The following is an 18,289-nucleotide window of genomic DNA, read 5'->3' on the forward strand; positions in this document are numbered from 1 at the left end:
CACTGTTCAAAACCAACTGTCCTTGATTGTCAACCGCAGATGAACCGTAGTGTATGTGTGCGTGCGTGGATGTGAGTGTGTATGTATGTACATGCTGATGAGTGTGTATGCAGTGGCCTTCTGGAAGGAAGTGCTGAGCAGGCCAGGGGAGCAGATGTTAATGGGTGAGATATATCTATCTAAATCTCTGGCCACCACATGCTTCAAATCTGCCCAGAGGAACGGGTGTCTCTGCTTGATGACACGAGGCAAACTGTGCAGGAAAGGTTTTCTTTTTCTTTTCTTTTTTGTCTAAAATATAGGAGACGGAGAGAAGATTTTGTGTGTGTGCTTATGTGTGTGTGTGCCAACTCCAAGCCTGGCACAGTCCTGGGTGACAGTCCCCTCTCAGCAGGGGGGAGTCGGGCGACAAAGTGAAACATGGTCATGAGGAGAGCGAGCCACGACTGAAGCCAAGAACAGACAGCACAAATAGAGAGATCAGACTACCTCTTTGCACGGTCCAGTCCAAAACAAAACAGAAATGTGTTTGATAATGTTCCTTCACTGACAACAACATGAAATCAGGGGACAGGAAAGTTTTAAAATGAAGAGACTTTGAGCGCGGATCAAGTTTTTTGGTTTTAAGGCTTTGAAGGGAATGTGACGTCCCAACCAGTACTGAACAGCTCATCATCTTTGCCCACTGTGCAATCAGTCATTCGTCATATATTCAAACAGCCTGCAACATATCAGTAGAGAGAATTTAGTGCTAACTTAACTGATAATACATGGTGAGGTGCTTATGAATGTTTTGAGGCATGACTGATCAAGACATAGGTATTTAAGTTGATTGGCTGAATGCATCCAGCCATAAAAACCTTTTTTCAGAGGTCATTGTCCAAACAAAAATAAATCTACACTATCATCCTTTCATTTGTCTCATGAGGAAGCCTGAATCTGCTAATGCACGGTGATTGCTCATGAAGACCCAGAGACCTTTCAGCAACCACTGACCAGTTGGTGAAAGGTTGCCAGCTTGTCTGCAAACACATGATAATTAACCACCAAGAGGAAAAGTAAAAGTTGTGCCTTTGAAGGGGAGCAGGCTCCACTTCCAGTTTTGTTGAACTTTTCATAGTTTCAGTACACATTGAGTAGTTGTTGAATGTTTGCAGACAAGTTGGCATCTTCTATGCAAACTTTGTTATCAGTTTCATCTTGTGACAACAAGCAACTACATATATATTAGCCAGGCTATTGGAGAATACACATTTTTCCCCATTGACTGGTGTTAACCCCGGGTCACTGACTACTTTCTAATTATATGTGACTGGGGCTTCATAAGTGAATTCACAGTCCAGCAACCACTCGCCAACCAGCTACGAAAGGTTTTTCCCTAGCAACCTGTGGTTACCGGGTCTCACTGGTCTCAAGACCTGTTTAAATTGGGGCTTAGGCTCCCTGGTACAGCACAAAGGTGACTCAAACCCCTGACCGCTCACTATAAAGTCATACCAAGCTAACTGGTCTTCACACTCAGCTCATCACAGGATTATGATGCTGGCAAAAAGGGGTCGGGACGTGATGGTTGTGGCACTCAAGACATGTTGAGTTCAGCCGGAAATAAGGTTTAAAATTAAATTTAAACCTACACAGTTGTAAAAGGCTTAAAAGTGTTATTTATATTAATAAAAACTAGAGATGGACCGATCCGATATTACGTATCGGTCCGATACTGACCTAAATTACTGGATCGGATATCGGAGAAAAATAAAAAAATGTAATCCGATCCATTAAATATCACGAAAGCACCTCACAAAACTTGCAACACGCCGTAACTCACCTCAGAATGTTAGCACGTCGGAGCAGTATGCATCACGTGATAGAGCGGCTGTGGCATGCGGACCGTCGGTGGTCTGGATAGCATGTGGAGCTTCGCTAGCAACCCGGCATTTCATCTCCGACAAAGTTATCCCGAGAGAAGTAAAGCAAGTGTGTAAGTCCATCTCTGAATGTTTGTAAAGCATTCCTGCCTTAAGCTTAACAAGCGACTGCGTCTTCTTGCTGCTACTTCAATGATGAAACTGCTTAACGATCAGCTGATCGGCTTTTCTGTCGCGAGTCCGTGTCTCTAGTTTGCTTTTGGCCCACTTTGCACCAGAAAGAGGAAACCAGCGGCTGAACAACAGCAGCACGTTTAAGCTTGATCAGCTATTGTTAGAATGTATTTAATATTACTTTCTACTCCAGGATCTTTTTCTACGTAGCTGACGCTGGTAACTGTGCAGGGGCGGATCTAGCAAAGTTTAGCCAGGGGGGCCGATAGGGCATTAACAGGGAAAAGGGGGCACAAAGACATACTTTTCTTTCTTATTCTCATTTAAAATGTCGAGCTTTTAATAAATAATTATCTGACACCCAAAGTTTTAATTTGATGTAAAATGAATAGAAGTCAATTACTGTATATAGTGACTATTAAGTCTAATATATATACCCTAGTAAGCTATAGTACTTTTTCCTTTGGGAAGGTACCATCTGTGCAGTCTGCAATTTTGTTGAAGAAAGATGTTGAATCTATTTAATATTTCTTGAAAAATAATTGATTTCTGTGCATTTTTTTCACACTGCATCAAATTAAGGTTGATTACGTCGATTAAGCATCATGAGGTGGAGCGTGAGGGGTGGTTCCCTATTTTTTATTTATTTATTTTTGTTGTTGCTGGGAGTTGGAACCCTATTAGTTAGGTTGCTTAATATTTATGCTAAGTACTCTTTAAAATACCAGAATAGGGAGGATGGTGTAGGTTTAAGTTTATTAGATTGATCAGTATTGCTGAACTATGAAATAATTTTTTTTGCATACAGGTATAACAGAATAGCTTTAGTGTAGTTGTTGTTTTAAACTTGAGTATGAACTTATACAAAATGCAGCAAGATATTTAAAAAACAGTTTTGTTGATTAAAAAACATTATATCGGATTCATATCGGTATCGGCAGATATCCAAATTTATGATATCGGTATCGGTATCGGACATAAAAAAGTGGTATCGTGCCATCTCTAATAAAAACAGGCTCATAAAGAGAACATTGCATGGCTACATGTTCACACCCATTAAATAATCAGATACATTGTCAATCAAATGTATAAAAAATCAAATGTTTTAATAGTTGAATTGATATTTCTTGCTTCACAAGAGACTGTTTTTGTACACGTCTGTTTATCATGTGACTTTTACCTTTTGACTGGGTAACCTCACTGGCTCCTGTAGCTTCTGCATGTCAACATCATGTTCAGTGAAATTATCAGTTGTATTTACCTCCATTGCATTTATAGTCGTAGTAGTTTTACAGTCACAGTTAAACATGTACAAAAACCTGCCCGTATATCAATCATTTCAATCAAAACAAAGCATTTGTTGCTCTTCAAATTTAAGCATAACAATACTGATTATTTTTTATTTTTGTTCTTAAGTTTCACAATTTAATTACACAAATATTAAATAGCCAACATACAATAATGTCACGTTTGTGATAAAGTGACCATTTATTTTTATTTTTCAGCTAAACGTGAAGATGAGAGATTCAAAGAGGCCTTTGGGAATTGATCTAACATCTCTGTTGGCAGCATTGTTAAGACAGACATTACACCTCTCAAACTTAAGGTACGTGGTTTGGCATGTGCCCACATTTACAGGAGGTCTAACCTTCTTGTCTATCGCGCATCATTTGGCAGCAGAAGTATATATATTACATGTCTCCAATCTGACCAGATGTTAAGTACATCTAGGAAGGTCCTGATCAAAGATACCCAGTCCCCTTAAAGCTTTCTCTGAAGACTTCAAACATTTTCATTACATTTCCTCAGGTCTGTGTAAGACTTTGTGATCTGGCAATGCTGTTAACCCAGGCGTTAGCCTGCCATCTAACCCTCTGTGTGAGCTGGCTGCGATGTTAAAGTAGACATTAGCCTCCTCCCTCTGGCCTGGATTCAGCTGGCACGTTCAGACCTCATTGATGGCTCTGCCAGGCAGACTCTGTCACAGTTGGTGATTTTGATCAATATCAACACCCAGACAGCTTGTTGGAGAACAAACAAACATGTAAATAATGCGTCAACACGTTCTGAAATTCTGGACAAGGTGATTATTGTATGAGAGGGCAGAGAAGGAGACAGAGAGATCAGCTTATGCTTTGCTACGTGTGTGTAACCTGCATCTATAATCTTCTCATAAAGACAATGTCACTTGATATTGTTGTCTCTTTCACTTTAATAGAAGCTATTAATGCTATTAATTTCATTTCAAGACAGCTTTTCTGAGCCTTATTTTACCAACAGCTCTCTGGTTTCTCTCAGTCTAGACTTTGTTGTTCAGAGGACTTAGAGTTGAGTCTCTTCCACATATTATCCAATAGCAAAATAATACTACTCAGTGTGGTAAGAAAGTCTTTGGGCTTTACAGGTCAGGGATTCTCAACCAGGAGGTACACCAGGAGAAATTTAACATGATTCTTGGAAAATGAAAATGCAATTCAATTAAGTGTACATTAAAGAGTTAAAACAGTTAACAGCTAACTGATATGACCAGAGGTAGTTGTTGGAGGTTAGAGTGAGCACGACCTAAAATTTTTGTTTCTGTGTGCAGTCTTGTTGCCTTTGAAATCAATGTGGACCTGGTCTGCAACCACTTCCAGTCAAAGTGGCTTTGGTGCATCAGTACAGTGACAAAAATCAATAAGATTGAGTCTGCTATCAGTCTTTGATTGAATGGAGCCAAGCTGATGATTGCATGCAGTTTTTTTGTGCAAAATCTGTTGCTATAGATACAAAAATTCACATTAAAGAGAAATTTTCATTTCTGTCCAACGAGAACATCATCCGTTTTAAAAGGAAAATCAGAAATTTCTCCACAAATTCTGTACAGAAACTTCGCCTTTATATAGGAATCTAACCAGAATACAAGCCCCCTATTACAAAAAGATATGTCACAGACATCAGCGGAAACTGATTGCAACGTGTTGGCAATCTGTAATCTGCAAGCCTTCCCCAATTTCTCTAAGAGTGATTGCAATCAATCCGAGTCAAACTGTGGTTGTTTGGAGACAAGTTACTTCCTATCAGGTACCATGTGCACTCGTCTTAGGTCTGAAAGCGGTTGTCCAGAAGTTACTGCAATTATTTGTAATCAGTCTCCCAGAGAAAGAAATTCAATGTCATTTCATAATGTGAATGAGCCATATATATGAGCCAAACATAAAGCTAAAATGATAGAAGTTGGAAAATGTCACCTCTGTCAGTGCGCCCCAGGGCGGCTGTGGCTACAATGTAGCTGCCATCACCAGTGTGTGTGAATGTGTGTGTGAATGGGTGGATGACTGAATGTGTAAAGGGCTTAGGGACTAGTAAAGCGCTATACAAATACAGGCCATTTACCATTTACCATAAATGTACAGCTGTCAGGTATAAGTATAGAATATTATATTCTGTTTGCACAATAGAATTAAGAAATAAGTTAAAATGGTGTAAAAAGTTCAGATTCTTAGGAAATCTTTGGATAATCTAATGGATAAAGTCTTAAAATACCTAAAAAAAATGTAAAAATAAGTTAAATTAAAAGTATGATTGGTAAGTAAAAAAGGAAGCAGAAGGGACAGAGTGATCGGTGGGGGTATGACGATACAGGTGATCCAGAGAAAGCATCAGTGCTAATAAAAGAAAAGAAGTTTAAGAGGTCACAAATGAAGCAAAAATGATCTCAACATGATCTCCCCTGAAGGGAGTCAATCTGCATCAGCTTTGCTTGGCAGTGCTGGTCGGTGTGAACACAGCCCCGGCGAGGACAGGGAAACACACGAGGAAGGCACAGCTCTAATTATAAACAGCCATTATCATGGGTGTGAAACCAGAAGTGACAGCAGCAATGGACAGCCAAACACACACACACGCACACACACAAACTCTGATGGGCCAGAGTCATCATATGGCCGAATCACAACTGCTCTGGCTCAGTAATGTCTGGCAGATGTTAACGCTTTGTACTTAATGACTCCCCCGAGACCTCACCCAATCAGACAGGACACAGCGATATGCCGGGGGGGGGGGGGGGGGGGGGGGGGGGGGGGGGGAGTGTGTTGACTGTGTGTGTGAGTGATGCAGTAGCTAGTGGCTTGGTCAAGACGCAAATCTTGAAATTCATACATGTCATTAAACCTTGTTTAACATCTGTAGTGGCTGAATCTTCTGTGGTTCAGTTTAATCAGAGGTTTCAGGTCAACTGTTTAAAATGTAAGTGTGTGTGTGTGTGTGTGTGTGTGTGTGTGTGTGTGTGTGTGTGTGTGTGTGTGTGTGTGTGTGTGTGTGTGTGTGTGTGTGTGTGTGTGCAACAGAGGGAGAGGGAGAGGAACCCTTCTGCTACCAGAGAGTCATTTCATGCTTGACTACTGCATGTTTTAAAGAATAACTGGATTTATGTTGCACATCTCAGCAAGTAAATCGATCAAAGCAAACAGAGCGGGATTAAAACACATTTTCAAACCTCCTCTCTGAACGTGAGATCAAAGGACGACCCGCGATAAATGTTAACGTTATTGCTGGAAGATACATTTAAGGTTAGTTGTGTACCTCTCCTCAAACTAAGCCGGTATTGTTATGATTATTATAATGATGATGATGATGATGATTAAGAGCATTTAAGTATTTTGTTTATATGGCATTTATTTTATTGTTTCTGTTTCTTTTTTCTTTGTTTTATCTTCTCTTCCTTCCTTTCATTGATTCTACATTTCATTCTTTCTGTTTCTCAACTCTTTTTATTTTCTTTATTCTGTTTTGTTTCTTTTTGTCTGATGGGTTTCATGTGTTTCTCTTTCACTTTTTTGTCTTCCTTCCTTGCTTGAAGAATGAACTTGACACTCATAATCCAGATTAATAGACTTTCTTTTCTCTTCTCCTTTGGACCTGTAAGAATTCTGTAATATAAGCTACAGTGAGAAAAGGGTCAAACCTCTTAATGATGGAACCAGAAACAGCTTCGGGGTGGGTCTGAGATTAGTGATTCAGTTGTGCACTGTGTGTAAGCATTCACTACAAAACAGTTGTTATTCAGACACAGTCTGTTAAAAAAAAGTAGCTAATGTAGCTTTGTGCAAAAATATTTCTCTCTAACACATAATGTCATAACAGCAGCAGTGCTCTGATTTGCTATATTGAAAATGTCAGCAGCAGCAGATGCTGCGCTAATGGCCACTGGATGCTGCACCAGAATCTAGCAGCTGGAAACCATGACGCTAACTACCACCGGGGAGAAACGCCAAGCGATCCACAACCCTGTTGCAGTCGGGCAGCAGTACACAACACTCCATCACAGTTTTGGGGACAATGCGATACATAAGCCTCAATTTATACTTGCTGAGTGAGGAGGCTTAATGAGGAGATTCACTCAAGGCAGAGCCAAAGAGAAAGTTGGAGTGTGCACTGCAGTGTTCAGAATCACCAGTGCAGCAGAGTCAAATATTATATCCCACCAATTCTTCATCTTTGTAACTACTTCACCCACAAGGCAGCTTGACCATGATGTAAGTCATAGACTACATTTTCATGTAGTTTTCCGTATGTCACTTGAAGCAGTCCGCATAACTTGGCCCTGTACTCAATGTCATATCAGAATAGGCCCAAGTGCACCTGTGTGTGTAAAGTGAAACCTGCCTGTATGTTTCCAAAGTTCAGATGCAGCTAAATTAGTTAATTCTCTGGCTAAAGCTGCACAAATCCACAAACCCAGAACCCTGCCAAATCTGGCAAACATTACTGGTTCATTGTCAGAACTCTGCTGAGTGATACAGACTCCTTTGTCTAACACTTTTAATTTAGTTGCTTTCCAAATTTTCACAACTTTTTCACACATCCATTAATGCCCAGATGATGATAACGAACATTTTACAAAGTGAAAGGTTCGAGGTGCTGCTGAAAGGAAAAGTTTCCCTCAATAAAACCCTCCACCCATTGGCCCTGTCGCTTTCTGATGCCCCACCAAGAGCTGTCACTCATCCCCAACTCCCCATCTTCCTCTGTCTGTCTGTCAAACAGGAAGAGTGCCTTTCCCCTCCATCTGTTATTATCTTCTCTTTTCCATGAGTACTGGGGGGTCAGTGGGGGCTGTCCAGGGGCTGGCCATCCCGTTAGAGGCCTATTAACAGTCCCCAGGCTCTCTGCTGGGGCCTACTGGAGAGAAATCCATATCAATACCTGTCTGTTATGCCTCCAACCGTTAGACACAGCCATGCTGCCTGCCTGGCACAGTCAAGCACTGCATGGGCCTCCTGTCGAGACACGGAGAAGATGGGGTTTCAATGCAAGCATGGCACTTGAGTGCGGACCTCCTGTCAGTCCTCCTGTTGCACTGACGGACCTAAGTAGACAATGCACAGTTTGAAAAGGCACACTTCCCAGTCCTGTTGCTGTCTCTAATAGTATCAGTTGTCTCTTTGGATCACATCTGGCCTGCAGAGATTACTTCCTCTAACAAGCTGGGAGGAAGGTGGCTAGAGGTGAGGTGAAGAGAAAGTTGGTGATGGCAACGACATGTGTGGGCTGGAGTTTGTAAAATTCACCATTCACAATATTCTCACAAAAGGCTAATGTGTGGTTAATGCAACTCATAAATTAAAGACACAATGGAAGTATCACTTTTCACCATTTTATTCAGTCTCACCGTCATTTGTTTGTGATGGTTTTTATCTCTTTTTTCAGTACCTGGATGCTGCAGGTGTATGATGGATCATATACACTCCTTAATCTCACGGGGCTAAATGCTCATAACATTTCTTCTGCTCAATAAAATTAATGTTTTAATTTTTTTGCTTTGAAGGTGATTGTTCTTTATTTCCAGTTTGTGTCACATTTTTTGTAGTTTTACTGCCACTGGGCTAAGAGTAACAGACAAGCTGGCATCTTCCATGCTTACGGCTATGGTTATGCTTGTGGGTGCATCATGTAGAATATGGCAGGAATGCACTTGTGACATCGCATAAGAAAACTCCTGCTGTGCATTATGTTATATGTTTAAGACATCAAGGCCTCCACTGGATCCACTGTTTTTGTCAATTTCTTACATTGTTTGCATGATTAGAGCGGTAAGTGTTGATAAATTAAACATTTAAAGTAAGGCCGTTCTTACTGCAGTTCGTGTTTATGATGTTGTCCTGCCACTCATGCACAGTGAGTTAGAAAAATAGCATCAGCTGCTCAGCTTATCCACCTGATTATCATGCAAACTGATTGTTGGATAATTTCTACACCAAAGTAGTGACTGAGTGCACTGTTATACCTCAGTGTTAAAACATGAACTAAGCCCAAGTGGCTTCCTCTGCTACATCACTTTCTACCCATTGCCCCTTTACTATATTCTTACATGCTGGTGGATTTTTATTTTTATAAATATTGGCAGATAAAAAGGAAAAAAGATATTAATAAAAGTATTTTATCAGCTTCTCCGGAAAGACTCAGAGTTCTTGTTTGTGCCATAAAAGAAAAAAGCAAAAACAGAAAATGTGACAGCAGTTACTAACAACAAGCTGACAATTTTGTAATAGCCGACTAATTTGTAATAAAATCTTTGCTATAGCATATAAATTACTGGCAGTCATTTGGCTCCAAATGGAGCTACCAGGACCAATCAGAGCCTTTTCGCCTCTAATCCATCATATCAATAGGAAGTTTAAAACAAACATGTCGTGTGTGTCCATCTGTCTTGATGTTAGCAGAGAATAGAGGTCTGTTTCCTCATTAGCAGCTTATTAACAGTCCTGGCTCAGCAGAGAGCACTTTCTCTGGAGGACGGGGGCCCTGGGGGAGGGCATTTGAATGGTACAGAGTGCTTTGTTTCTGGGTCTGGCCTCCCAGACCAGCCCCCTGTCCGAGCCTGCCCAGGGGAGGCTGTGTTATGCATGTAAGGGATAAGGGGAGCCAGAGGAGAGGGACGGAGAGAGGAGGAGAAGGAAGGATGGATAGAGGAGGAGATGGAGAGGGAGTGTTGACTGGAGGTCATCCATCAAACCTGCTGTCAATTTTCCCACCTCCTGTGGAGACACAGAGAAAAGGAAGGAATTAAACACTGTGGTATAAAACCAGATACCTATTAAATATTTTATTCACCAAACAGATGAAATGTAACTTTTATGTTTCTTTCTCCCATCACAGTGATCCCTAGATTAGTTTTGTCCAGGTGGAGGCAATTTATCTTGCAAAGTCACACCCTTGTAGCTTGTGTTCCAAAGCTTTTATATCTTAATCAAATTGAATGTGTCCCTTATCATTTATTCCTCTAAATTTTCTTACAACGCTCTGTTTGAATCATAACTTTAAACCCTTTGATTCCAGAGTTCTTTGAAATCCTGAATCAACAATTTTGTTACGACCACAGAAAAAATACACTGCAGACATTTTACTGTAGTAAATGCAAAAAGTCTGCAGAAAGTTGTATAAATGCACCTCAGTTAATTTGCACAGATCTGTGCAAATTTGTAACTATTTAAATCCCATTCATTTAAATATTGATACATAAAAACAGATGCACACAGCTTGCCAGCGCATTGCAATCAAGAGTCTGCACCGAAGTTTATTGCTAAATGACTTTATTGACTGGTAATATTTATAAAAGCAAGGCTGCTATATTATTTTGTAAATAGTAAATGGATTGTTTCTTATTAAACACTCCTACTGTGCTTGAGTCCTTAAAACACTTCATTTTTGAAGTAATTTCTTAAATTCTGTTCTAAATCTATGACATCTTACAGATTTATCACAGATAATCGCTGAGGTTTCACAAAGAGATTGCTTTTATTTTCCAACCTGACCCCATGCAATCACAGACTGATAGCAGACTGACGCTGTTATGATGCTGTTTTATCAGCAATAAGAACGAGACAGCAATGGACTGTGTGGGGAAGCGGATGTGGCCTCCATCCTCAAAGCAACCATTTTAAAGGCAAAAGGATCACAAGTTCATTCTACAGTTGTTCCACCGTCTCCAGCCACTGTTTCCTCCATTGTGACTGTAGCACAACCAGTTAAGGAGATGAATGGATGGAGGAGTGTGATTAAAGTTAAAATAATTAATTAATAGGTTAAATTGACAGATTTACAATAAATGTGCATCAGCCACATTCATCTTATATATAAAAGTAAAAATATTCCCCTGCTATGAGTTTAAAGCGCTTTACGCAAGCACAAGGAAGATTCAAATTTTATATTTCATATCATATTCTTTTCTCCCACCGTTTAACCTGTTGAGCCACAGAACTCAGCGAACTCACTTTCAGAAGACAATGAAGCTTATCTCTGCTATTTGTCTCCCGATTTGAACAACACATCTGTTCAGTGTGCGTCTGTGCCAGCACAGACATGTGTTGGCCTCAGACCAGAGTTTGACAGTGCAGGTCTCGAGGTATTTGCTGGGTTTGTAGCAGCAATCAGGACCACTGGTTTCAGGTCTCTGTTGACAACACCTATGCTGTGACCATCTGTCAAGCAAGCGATATATGCTGTACGTGTAAGAACACTGATGATGCACATGGTGCATCAATAGACACTCCCACAGAGGCACATGTTCGCACACAAACGCATTCAACTTTAGAAACACACACGGGCAGCTTCCCAAGGCACACACGTTTTAACAAGGAAAACACCATATTCCACCAGTTAACCATCTAATTATACAGTTATCCTCCTATTTACAGTACTATAGACGTGAAAGGCAGATGACACAAGCTGTCATTTCCTCACCATGCTTTGCAGAGCTCTGCGAGGCAGCTGGTTAGCAGAGGGCCTGAGTAGGAGGAGGCAACTTGGCAACAGCTGTTGGAATGAATGCGAGTAGTTAAACACAAGTCCTCCAGAGGCTCAGTGTTTGGAACGATCACCTGAAGCTACACATTCACGATGCTTTAAACAGGATGGAAATGAAAGATGGGGTGGATGAATGATGGCACGGTGATTTTGGAAAACAACAACTCCTCCAAATTAAACAACAAAAAAACTTTGCAACTGGACTTTAAACTAGAAGTAGAAATTCATTCTCAATATGATGTATCAGATGATGTGAACGGTGCTTTTATAAATATATACATTATAATTGTATAATGTATAGACATTTAAAACAAATACTTTTTAGAGTTAGTTGTTACTTTACAACAAAAAGTAATTTGCTATCTACTGAGAAAAATAACTCAGTAGTACAACTGTATTATTAAAAGTGAATTCCCTCTTTTAAGGTAGATTGCATATGTTGGTAAAACTACCCACAGGGTGTGTAGCCTGACTTTATATTCTTACCAGCGTTGCAAGTTATTTATTGCCTGCTGACTTTAACATGTGCCTAACATTGCACAGGGAAATAAAGAGGGGAAGGTAGCAACAACACAACTGTAGTACTTTGTATAACTGTTTGGGTGTTATCGTTCTATATTTTCTCCGTATTTTTGCAGTCAACCTTGTGAGATTTTAGCTTCTATGCATACCGTATTCTACAATAGGATCACTGTGGCACCGTGGCCACATTTGTTTTATGTAGTGTTCTTTGTGCTGGTTTTCAACTCTGCTCTCAGCTTTGTGTCTTTTATCTAAGATCCCATGTTTGTTCTCATTAGGATGGGCATTTGTCTCAGTGTGTTTATGTATAAGGCTGCCGGTGGAACTAATTACTTTCTGCAGGGAGAGTAATTAAGTAGTATTACTTTTTTAAAAGGTAAGAAGTACACATTTAATAGATACCCTAACTCCCATTTTTTGAGGAAGAAATGTGATTTAACTATCTTTCAGTGTGGCAAGAATTTAGGGTGGTGGTGTAATGGTATGGTGGATTATTTCTTAGCACAATTTGTGATCCCTTAGTATCTTAATTGAAACTTGAAATTCAAACACACATCCTGCCTATGTATTTTGTTGACCATGTCCATCCAACAATAGTGTACCCATCTTCTAATGGCTGTCATGTCATACTATGTGACAAAGCTCAAATCAAAGTGGCTTCTTCAACATGACACTGAGTTTGTTGAACTCAAATGACCTCCACAGTCACCAGATCTCAATCTAAAAGAGCACCTTTGGGACGTAGTGGAATCATAGTGCTACCATGACAATATGGACTAAAAATCTTTGAGGATTCTCTCCAACAGCTTTTTCCAATCTATGCCACAAAGAATTATTGCAGTTCTGAAAGTGGCTAAAGTGGCTGGTTCGTGTAGTTCAGAAATGATTACACTCGTGAAAAGAAGGCTCCTGAAATAAGCAGCAGTCTTCTGTATTACAGTCAAATGCTTTGAAGTCTCATCCATCCATCTCAGCCGCCTCCCTGTGTGGTCACCTGACTTCCCACTCTGTTAAAAGACAAAATACAGTTTTCCCAACTTTTCTTTTTGTTCCTGCTCGCTTGATAGTCTACCCCTTCCTAGAACCACTCTCCTCCCCCACTCCGCTGCAGGCCATCCTTCCCTTCCCAGCCTGCTTTGCGGTCCCGGAGGCGCCAGCCGCACCCTGTCCCGTGCAGTCTCCTGCCGTCCCACTGAAGACCGTGAAATCAGCATGATTAATAATTATAATTATTGGCAAACGTGCCAGCTGCTCTGTGGCAATGGGCATCTCTGATTTATGGTTCTGTAAATGCAAACAGTCATTGTCCATATTCAGAGAAGAAAGGAGGGAAGGCAGGAGGGGAGACTGAGGCAGACGGGGAGTTTTGGATGCCTGCCCTCAAAATATGATTTTATCTTCGGAAGTCAGCAGCCCTGTCCTGCAGGCATTGTCCTGCGTGCCTCCCTCCTTGCTTCCAACCATTCGTCTCTTGTTCTGCCCATATTCCTCACCTAGTCTGTGCTCCATGGAGCATTGCTTTTTGATCTCAGTGGGCTTCAAAGGAGTCTGGGGCCACAGGGTTTCAAGCATTGTGCATGCAGACTGTGGCTTTATGAACAAGCCTATCGTTAGCATTGTATTATCACAATTCAAACCCTTAGTGTTGAGGTGTTTGTACACTAAGCTATGCGCTCTGATTAAAGACAATTAATGACTTAGAAGAAAAGTTAAACTATCTGGCTGAGATAAATCATTAATTATCTGGGCATAATATATCTGGAAAACAACCAAGAGTCTGTCACGAAGTAGACAAGAGTTTTGTTGCTTTATTTGTGTTTCCTGCATGCGTGAGTGTGTTTGTGTTTGTTTGCCCTGACTGATGGAGTGGTACGGTCTGTTCGTCGGGCTCTGGGGGTCTGCTGATGTGTCTATCACTGACAGAACGAGACTATGGATTACCTCGCTCATTAATCACCATCAAAGTGGCAGCTTGCACACACTCGTGAACCGCATACATGCAGTAATGCTAGCTCGCACAAGTTTGCCCACATACAAACATGCACACACACATCTCTCCACACACAGACAGAGTGGTTGTGACAGCTACTGGCCACCAACCTGTCCGCAGCCTAATCTCATTAGGGTCCTTCTGGCATCTGGGCCTGTTGTGCTGAGGGATGGCCTATGATGGAGTGAAGAAGACAAGGCGTTCAAGCGTATAATGGATGTCTAAATCATCTGGCCTCAACCAGCGGGTCCTCTTACTCTTTCGTTTGATGATCTGGAAGCATCCTTTGGAAATTCCTGAAAGACAAAAGAGCAGAAAAATGCAAAAGATACCTTGATGCTTGAATTGCTCTTGTTTTTTTGTTTGTTTTTTAAAGTCAGTAACCATTTGGCAAGAGTAATTGTATGTAACTGGGGTTTGTGGTAGTGCGGTGGCACTCATCACACCTGTCTGCCACTCTCTAGTCTGCTGCAGGCCTGTCCTGTCTGGTCCTGGAGCACAGTGTTGTACCTGTCAGTGTTGTGCAGATGGGTTTCAGGTCCCTCAGGCACCTGGGCTAAATACCCGTCATTAATCACCACATAAAGCCTCCCCAGCGGGAGATGCCCCAGGTTAGAGCACATCAAGAAATAAATTGGCTGAAAAATGGCTCCGGACGAAGGCTCTATCCCTGGAGAGGAGAGGAGAGGAGAGGAGAGGAGAGGAGAGGAGAGGAGAGGAGAGGAGAGGAGAGGAGAAAACAGCCTTCTCGATCCCACTAAGTGAACTGTCAGCGGGCTAAGCGACACCATCATTCACTCGGCCCCTATCGTGTTCCCGTGGTGCTGACAATCTCGGCTGTTTGCTTTCAGATTTGCACACATTCATCTTCTTTATTTGCCAAAGTGGCTTTATGCTTAGACAGAAGGCTTGAGCTTTAATGCTTCAAGTGTGGGGGGGGCCTTAGGGTCCATCAGGCTTTAAATAAACATTTCTGGAAGATAAGGATTTAACAGAGGACACACAGAGAAAGTAAAGCAGGTTTTATGCTTCAAACTCACAGGTCAAAGCAGGATTCGTAGCTTATTCAATTCTTTTATTTATTCTCTGACATGGGAATCTCAACAACTTGTTGTTGTGCTGCACACTGAGTTTCAAACTCCCTCAAAATAATCCATAATCTTCCCATCGCCCACCTTGAGGTCATGACCCAGTCTTGAACAAACACTGCTGTAGGGCTCACACTTATTTAAGTGCCAATAATGAGCAGAAAGCTAAGTTAGGACACTTCCCTCTGCTCGTCACGATCCTATGAGCACTTAGTCAACCAATTAAAATATGCATATACAGCAATGCACTAAAATGGAAGAAAATACTTTTCAGGTGCGTTAAATACTAAGATGAGTTAAAAAATAATAATAAAATAAAGTTGATGAAAGCAGAGATAAGGTCAAGGACATGTTGGAGTCCAGTGGCCCAGACCTGCCCAGCTTAGAACAGCATGTCTGTGGCTGTCCACTCGTATGATTAATGACTGGATGGATTCCCCTGGTCAGTCACTCACTGCTCCATGACAGTGGTCCACCTTTCACTGTATCCTGCAGCCCTCAGGGCCTCACTACACCTTCAGTGGAGGACTTCACAATGCAAATACGATTATTCGTATTTATTCGCTTAAATTGAATAAATGACATGAAGTTTTTCTGTTATGTTTTTACCTGCATTTTTTTTCTTTCTTAAAATCTAAAATTCAAGCAGACTGAGATAAATATATTTGACAATAAAATAGAAAATTCCTCTATTTTATTTTATTTTTTAAATGGGAGCATTAGTTCAGTGAGGATATTTCAGTTTTGTTTTCAGTCTAGTGGCAGCTTTTGCAAAAAAACCAAACCAAAACAAATATAAAGAAAACATTTATGTATATATATACATTTTTTTAAATAAAAAATGGCTTTTTAAAAACTTTTCGAAACTCTTTCATTAAGTCTTCATGTGTGCTGCTCCCACATTAATGATAAGGATGACATAATGCTTTGTGAAACACTTGCTGCAGTGCACTACAGCTCAAGTCTGTTCCTGACTGTTACACTGTGCCTGCCTGCTAGTCCTAATAGGAGAGGATCAGTAAAGGACAGCTTAAACTGTCTGATATCTATAATTCTGCATATTATGACAGCAGGAAATAGATGGATTTTGGAAAGTTGTGACTTTTATGCAAACATTTATCACTGCACTGTAGAAATATACCATTTGATAAATATTTGCATTATGTAAAAAAAAATTAAATAATGTCAAAATAATCACCGATATTACAGTTTATATTATACAATTTAAAGCCACCTGTTAATTTGCTCATTAACAAAAATATCTCATCAGCCAATCATGTGACAGTTACTTGCATTTGAGGACCAGAACAGGGAAGAAAGGTGATATAAATGTCTTTGAATGTGGCATGTGTTTGCTGAGAAACAGAGTATGAGCTGTTCAGGCTGCTGCAGTGTGAGGAGGATATTCCTTTGGGCAACTTAGTACAAATTGACCATTGTTTAAACATCACAGTCTGCCTGAGTATTGCTACTGACCACGTGCATCCCTTAATGCCCATCTTCTAATGGCTACTTCCAGTGAAAACTACAACATGTCACAAAGTCCAAATCATCTCAACTGGTTTCCTGAACCTGGCAGTGAGTTCACTGTACATAAATGACCAGATCTCAATTCAACAGAGCACCTTTGGGATGTGATGGAGCAAGAAATTCTCATCGTGGATGTGTAGCCATCCACATCCACATCCACGATGTGTATCAAATCTGCAGAAACTGCCATGGTTAGTTTTCATCAGTTTTTTTTTTTTTTTATTTCGAGTGAGTTTTCTCATTTCAGTTTATTTCTATTAATGTTTAGTTTTTGTTTCATTTCTATTTGTTTTAGTCATTATTATTATTTATTACTATTGTATTATATTATTTACAAGATTTTGGTAAACACAGAACTTTTGGATATCAGTTGACTCAGTCTTGTAGACATCTAGGTCTTAAAAAACAGCTATCAAAGATATGTTTTGGGAGGTTTTACCAACCGACAAACACTAAAACTACTGGATGTTTATTTTTAGTTGGTTTTACAGGTTCACAAAGGTTTTTCAGTCAGTTTTAAATTATTTCAAAGATCCAGATTTTATTAACTCAAACATTTTTTCACATCTGGCTTTAGTTATTATGGATTATTGTCGCTTTTAACCTTGGAAACTGCCTGATGTTATCATGACATTATGAACCAAATATGTAAATAAAATGAAGGCATTGCCACCTTAAGTTGATGGGATCACTTAATAACATGAAATCCCACCATATGTCAGTGCTGACTTTGAGCTGAAACACGGTCTTTACCTCAGCATCTCTGTACATCCTTTCTTCACACTCACTTAAAAGGACCACAGGCCATTATGTATTTTAAAAAGAAGGGCATGGTGAGTGGCCAGGTTATGCTCCTCTATTCTTCTTATTCTTCCCTCACCAGAGCAGTCGATGTCAGTAGGAGATGGAGGGACAATGGAGGTGATCTCTCTGATCTCAGTGCTCCTATTGTGGCTTGTCATATTATTAATGTTCATATCTGAGAAAAGCCATGGCCTCTGCCTCGCTGCTCTGTCATGTTCTCTGCTGGACTTTCTTTCTTCACACTGTTGTGCTTTATCTCAGTGCGGCTCTGATGCTGTATTTGATCTCGGCAATATATGGAAATGTAAAGAGGAAGTGTAAGAATTTCTCACATTTTCTTTATCTGATTTGATTCCCTTTGAAAAATATGCTTTTGAAGCCTCATTTGTCCTTTGTAGCACAATCATTTTAAGAGCTGCGACAACAGATTTATATTCTCGCTCTTTCCTAAAGTTTTTGCCCCGTTGTGCAAAAAAAAAATTGCAAGACTGAAGGCATGTTGGCCACTCTCCTTTCAAAGATGTCATTCA

At 40.4% G+C, this 18,289-nt stretch overlaps 1 long non-coding RNA gene across 1 annotated transcript; it reads left to right on the plus strand.

The window, feature by feature from the left end:
• Positions 1-1,888: 1,888 nt before the first annotated feature.
• Positions 1,889-8,809, plus strand: LOC308388466. Its single transcript, XR_013970104.1, has 3 exons — positions 1,889-1,978; positions 3,545-3,645; positions 8,730-8,809. It is a non-coding gene; the product is annotated as an uncharacterized lncRNA (long non-coding RNA).
• Positions 8,810-18,289: the final 9,480 nt, after the last annotated feature.

Source organism: Rhamphochromis sp. 'chilingali' (genome assembly GCF_963969265.1).
Source record: "Rhamphochromis sp. 'chilingali' genome assembly, chromosome: 20".
Classification (NCBI taxonomy): domain Eukaryota; kingdom Metazoa; phylum Chordata; class Actinopteri; order Cichliformes; family Cichlidae; genus Rhamphochromis; species Rhamphochromis sp. 'chilingali'.